Consider the following 6800-nt stretch of genomic DNA (forward strand, 5'->3'; position numbering starts at 1 on the left):
ACTCACACACATACAATACCTTTTTCTACAAGGGCAAATATTATAAAAAGATTGTGGAAGCACTAATCTGAAGTGTCAAAATTAAAGTTGTGCATATGTCTAACCATGTCCAACATGGAATCTATTACATAGATAAGCTTGTGCCAAAAAAGCCAGCAAAAATTACATGTGCTTAAAAGTGACATTCTGAGGACAAGCACAAAATTTAATTGCAAGAAGAGTTTCAATAAAATACCAAAAAAATCACAGTTGAAAATTTTGTTTTAGGAATACCTTTTAATCATTTCATTCAACAATTGGAGAATATCACGTTAAAAACATTACTAGAGGAAAAAAGTTTTGCCTCTAAAAATTAACAGGCATACATAATGACTACTCATACATCACTTAGCTTGCAGCAAAAGTCACCAACCAGTAAACAGGGGTGTATGCCTTGAGTCAGTTTGATGCAAAGTATACAAGCATAACTAGCTTTACATGAAAAAAGGTTCGACAAATATCAGTTAAAACCCCTTGTACACTAACGTTGAGGCTGTAAATTAGAAGCACTTACTAAAAGCCAATAGGCCTGCGAGACTCAACTCTTTGATTCCACATAATCACATTTTCAAGTTATAATAGAAATCCAGAGGAACAGATATAGAGAATTCGTATAACCAACCTAACTAATTGGGATTGAGGCATAGTTGATTGATACATTGGTACTCTAAATCCAGAAAGGATAAGGTAAATAGAGTTTTCATAATATCATTGGCGAGAACAAACTTAAATAGTAAAAAAGAAACTGACCACCCAGACATCATTCACATCAAAGCCACAATCCAAATATACAGCCCCCATTATAGACTCCACAATGTCTGCAAGAACCTCTGGTTCTTTTATTGTTCCTCCGTAGAACTCAATCTCCTCCTCCTGTTGCACTGTTTTCACGAACTCCTTCACTTACGTCAAATTCAAAGTCTCCTCTATTACAATTCCACATAGGAACTATTGTAATCAGTTTGACAATCTAGTGCCAATGAGATGCGCAATTACGCACTGTTACCAAAGGAAAATTAAGTGTCATATGCAATGGCTAACTGAAATCTTCACTATTTGAAACAAGTATGGCCTTAGATATTCAAAGACTCACAAAAGGAAACAAAATGGACATACATATTGGATAAGATGCAACTGCCGAATTAGACTAGCAAGACCAAAGAACTTTTTCGATTAATACATTTCGTAATTTTTGGGAACTTGCTTATATGAGCAATCCATACAGTAAGTGCGAGGAGTTCTCCCAAGTTCATATTTTATGCTTTGCTTACTTCTATATAGCTAGTTACTCCCTAAAGTGGAGGAGTCTATTAAAATTCAGATGGTCAAACTATACTTTGAGCATTCATGTAGTTATATATACATTTTTAAAGACCTTAAAGTGTAAAAGGGATGGCGTGTCTACCCTCCTCTTATGATTTCAAAAGGTAAAATTGTCATTTCCCTTCCTTCATGTAATTAATATTTGAAGAAAAAAATACACAAAATTACCCTCCTAAACTTATCCAAAAAAACCTATTACATGCTTTAACTTTATGAGCATTCCTTTGCACCCTATTCTCGAGGGGTTATTTATGCTTTTTACCCATTTTTTGAACATTAACATACGAGGCAGAGGTCAATATCTGACCAGTGCCATCACTAGGTGGATTTGTCTTAATTTTTATTGAAATATTTACTTGTATACATTCTCTATTATATGCTTATATAGATACTTTGATAGTTACTCCCAACGCCCCCGAAATACTTGTCACTATCCGCTTCTCGATTGTGAAATATATGAACTTTGACCAACAATTTAAAAATATATCTTTTCACCACATTGATATATAAGATGAATTGCAACTTATAGTATTGTATGTATATCTTATGAATATCTAAATTTCAATTTTAAAAAATTAAATTATTGCAATCCAATTTAGCTCCAAAGATTAGTCAAATTGACTCTCGAAAAGCCAAAAGCCACAACTATTTTGGGACGGAAGGAGAAAATACAACAAAACTTAAACTACACAACAATGTGAAGTAGATGCCTATAAGTTAAATACTAGTATGTACCTTTTCACCGAGGATTGCCGAATCACGGCTGAGGCACTTGTAGAGACCGTGCTGGACAGCAACTCTAACAAGTTTTTCGGTACTTGCATCGGCAGTGGAGAGGCCAGATATCTTACCACAGTCAACATCAGGGTAAGTCACGAAGAAATAGCTGGAAATAGCTAAGTCGAGAGCGGCATTGCCGATGAGCGTGAGTCGCTGGTAATTAGAAGCTGAATTAGGACAGGAAGAGTGAGTAAGAGCTTCTTCTAGGAGCTTCCTGTTCTTAAATCAATACTTCAATAACTCTCCCATTGCCCTTAGTGGTATCGCCATGTTTGTAATTTCTTCCTTCGGCGGCAGTGACACAACTTATTTCCGTCGGTCACCACCGCGCAATTCTCTGACGGAGCGCGCGCGAACAGAGACCGCTTTCCTGGGGAAAAAAACTGACCAGTATCAGAAAAAAGTGCAACAACAAATTAACTCGCAGCTGCACATTCTACACTGGAGACAGAACTGTCATTTGCACAAAAAAGGGAGAAACTTCATTGAGGCGACTGATTATAAGACGTTGGTATAGGCAATCAAAATCCAGCTATACATGTCAAACCATGTGATTGAATTTTGGCCGCACCCAACTTTTGTTTTTCTGCTACCTATGTGGTATTGTAAGAGAACAAACAAATTATGGAATAAGTAGTTTAAAAATGTAAAATGCTTGTTACTGTTTCTTCGTATGAGTGAGTGGTTCGAATGTTTGCTTCTTAGTTCCCACGCTGAGGAGCGCAGATGTTGACGGCTTCTTTCCAGGGCAGGATGAGACAATCAGTGTGCCAAGCTTTTTTAAATAACGGCTTTTGTAGCTAAAGTCTAAAAAGCTTATGAGAAAACTGGCAGTTGATATAGGCAACTGGCAATGATTGATGAGGATCATATGTAATGTAAGGAGATAGTACAGAGAGAAGCTTGTTCAATTGTAGTGCTATATATGTGTGCACCTTGAAAACAACAATTTGATATACTTTTTTGGCGGTCATGGATAGTAGTTTTTCAGCCAACATTTCCGAGACCGTTGCTGTTAGCGTACCACTGTTATGTGAGTCAAGCTCGAAATGGCACCTTGTAATGACCCTAAAGGTCATTTTTGGAAATTTTCATAAAATGACCGTTTTACCCCTCCCGATAGTTGCTCCGAGTCCTAATTGTTGTATTTTTGAAGTTGTTTTGAAGGAAAAATTGATGAAAAGTTGAGATTTTGGAAAGTTAAGTTTTTAAGAGTTAAAGTTTGGTTAAAAGTGCTATTTCGAGTCATTTGGAGTTTCGAGACTCGAATCGGATTTCCGTTGATTCCAACAGTTTTAGAATGTCGAAACGGGCTTATGAGAATTTACGGAGTCGAATTTGGAGTTAAAACGAAGATTTGAGGTCCTAAGTTGCAAAAATTGTGAAATTTTGATCAAGAGTTGACTTTGGTCAACAAACGAGGTTCCGGTGCTCGAAATGGAATTCCGAGGGCACCGTTGGATTCAGGGGGTGATTCTAAGTCTAGAATGAGTCTTGGTTGAATTTTTAGAGGCCCCGAGTGCGTTTCGAGTTTTTGAGCCTAAAGTTAGTTTCTTGACGCCTTATCGGATACCGGGTCAAGGAGACCTCGAATTCAAATTCCGACGATTTCATTGAGTCCGAAATGTCATTTTCAAGCTAGTAGCATATTTGGTTTGTGTTCGGGAAGTGCCAAATGAGTTTTGGGTGAGCTTTTAAGCTTCTTGGATGCTTTGACACTATTTCAGCAAATTGTGGCAACTAAAGGGTTCATTATTAGTTTTAAAGGTCGAAAAATTATTCCGAAGGTTCTGAAATTTTGAGCATGAATTATAGGACTTATCTGCAAATTTTGGTGCATTTTCGCTAACCCGAGATTGGACTTTTATCGCAAATAAGAAATAATTGTTTACCGAGTAGAAATGATATTTGACTGGGCAAACGAGCATGAAATTGAGCTCCGATTGAACGAGCAGGTCCGTATCATTATTTAAGACATTTACAAAAAAGAATCGGGTCATTTCACTATCGTATGAGGAAATTACGGCCTTTTTAGTGAAAGATTAACTGCTGTTTTTCTGGTGCATAACAGCCATGTACTGTTATAAAAATCTCAGACTGTGTTCATTTGGTATTTTGAGCATATCGGGAGTTCTAGAGATCGGAATGGAGTGATTCTTGCGGGTTTCTTCTTGAATTAATATGAGGGTTAGTATTCAATCTTCAATTTGACATTTTCTCATAATCTTTTTATCTGATTTTTTTTCCCTATCCGTAAATCTCTTGGGAAAAAATTGGGGTTTTATTGATTTGGACTCCCTTTTTGATGAAAAAGGTATATTTACGATCCTTATGTTATGGGTAAACTGATTTTAACATAAAATTATTGATTCATCGATTATTTCCATCATATTAACCGCGTACAATTTGGACTTTCCCGGTAAAGTTAAAGTTTGATAAATTGAGAATTTCAAGGTCGATCTTAACACCGTTTTTGATGAAATTTCATATTTGAACTTATCTAAGCATGGGTAAAATGTTTTTCAAGAGATATTTCATTTTCGAGTCGGGGTTTCGGATCCGAATATTTTAGGCTTTTTCAAGAACGTGGATTTTCCTTCAAATTTAATTTGTGAATTGATTTCAACTCCGTTTTCAAATTGGTTTTCACCATTAGCTTCCAAATACTTTAAGGATCATTTTACATCAAAAATTTCCAGATTTGGGTATCGTTTTCAGGTATGAGACTTTTGGACCGTTTTGCCCTTTTTCCCTAAATTTCTTGATTTTGGTGTCATTGGACTTGAATTGTGATTGTGAATAATTGTTTGAATAGATTATTGTGATCCAGATTATACTCGAAAAGGAAAGGCATTGTCAAGTAACTTTTGGAGTTCATTTTAAGGCAAGTGGCTTCCAAACTTTGTAAAACTCTTAGACTACGCATGACTACTTTCCTAATTGTGTTGGGGAGTAATGGGGATTGAGGATGGGTTTTATTTGTTGATTGAAATTGTTGTAAATGAAAGATGGGGAATAAAACGAGCTAAATGTGTTATATGTGACTTGAATTTGTTGAATAAGTCATGTGATAACTGATATTGAGGGGATAGAAGAGCATGAGTAGGCTATGATTGATAGAGACATTGATGTTGAGACAGATAATGTGTAATACTATGATGTGGCCGTGATATGGTTGTGATTGAGACAGATGATGTGTAATACTATGATGTGATCGTAATATGATTGTGATTGATGACATGTGCATATTCATTATTCATCCCATGTGTGAACTATCTGTTGAGACTAGCTCCGGCTAGCGATTTGGATGTCGATGAGATCTGGTTTCGGCGGTGATACATGGTCCATGTGTGGCCCCCATGGGTTCTGATTTGAGTATTTAGCGCGGACTGACTACGTCAACAGATGTGTATCGTAGGACAGACATGCATCACGACTACATGACATCATTATTGCATTTTGCATCGCATTTGCCTTATCTTTGTCTGTGATGTTGGGATTGTATCGGTTTACCCTTCTTATGTGGAATTTGATCTACTTGCTCTTATTTGTTGATCTGAGGTTGATGAGGATATACTGTTGGTTCTGGCTGTTGAATATGATCTGTTTAGTATAGGTTGGTTGGTTTGCTGCTGAATTGAAGTTTCGGTGGTTCGGTTGGGTTTGAAAGGAGTTGTTTGTAGTTGCTAGTTTTGCTTAGTTTAGAGTTACTTGCGAGTACCTGTGGTTTTCGGTACTCACCCTTGCTTCTACACAATTGTGTAGGTTGGCAGCTCTCTCAGATTTGGCTTAGTATTTTCTTTAGCAGATTGAGCTTCGGGACATACTCGAGCGGTAGCGGTTCATTCCAGACATGCCCTTGAGTTATCTTTAATTTCAGTTTTGTTCTGTTCGAGAACTATACTCTGAGACTTGTATATTTTTATTCGAATTCTGTATTTAGAGGTTTGTACATGTGACAACCAAATTCTGGGTAGTGTTGAGTCTTAATTAAAGTCTTTCGCTTATTTATTATCTTTTATTCTCGTATTTCTACTTCTCTATCGTTGTGGTTGGGTTAGGCTGACATGTCCGGTGGGAAATAGACACGTGCCATCACATCCAGATTTGGGGTGTGACACACCTGTGAGCAAAACAACAACAAAAACAAGTCATGGTATATTCATATGTCATCAGCTACATTGTAATAACTGGCCATTAAATGAGAAAAATGGTTCTTGATGTTTCATTGTATATATCCTCGTAAAATAATCACTATTTCTGATATTTTACCCAAGTTTATTGAGGTCAAACAAAATGAAGTAGACAGAGGAGAAGCCATGGGAAAAGTGGTTAGATTTGGGTGAGAAATAAAATCTGTAAGTTTTGGTAGATACGGATGAAAAGAAATATAAGAAGAAACATACTATTAGAAAGTTAAGAAAAATAAGAAGAAAATTAAATAAATTATATTCAGAATATAAACAACTCAATATCACAAAAACTAATAACGATAAAGTAGATCAATTAATAGATAATATATCTAAAATAGAAGACAAATATGTTCAATATTTAAAGATACAATGAATAACGAGAATAATGAATATAGACAAAAACTTACTGAAATAATTATAGCAAAAAGACAAGAATTGAGACATAGGCAAAATAGACTTAACAGT

The 6800-nt window shown here is 36.0% G+C and overlaps 1 long non-coding RNA gene across 1 annotated transcript; it reads right to left on the bottom strand.

The window, feature by feature from the left end:
• Positions 1–494: 494 nt before the first annotated feature.
• LOC125859513 (uncharacterized) lies at positions 495–6486 on the bottom strand. The gene is made up of 3 exons (XR_007445777.1): positions 6266–6486; positions 2098–3198; positions 495–1038 (listed from the first exon to the last, which is right to left on the bottom strand). It is a non-coding gene; the product is annotated as an uncharacterized LOC125859513 (long non-coding RNA).
• Between the last annotated feature and the right edge of the window lie 314 nt (positions 6487–6800).

The sequence above is a fragment of the Solanum stenotomum genome, chromosome 3, assembly GCF_019186545.1.
Source record: "Solanum stenotomum isolate F172 chromosome 3, ASM1918654v1, whole genome shotgun sequence".
NCBI classification, from domain to species: domain Eukaryota; kingdom Viridiplantae; phylum Streptophyta; class Magnoliopsida; order Solanales; family Solanaceae; genus Solanum; species Solanum stenotomum.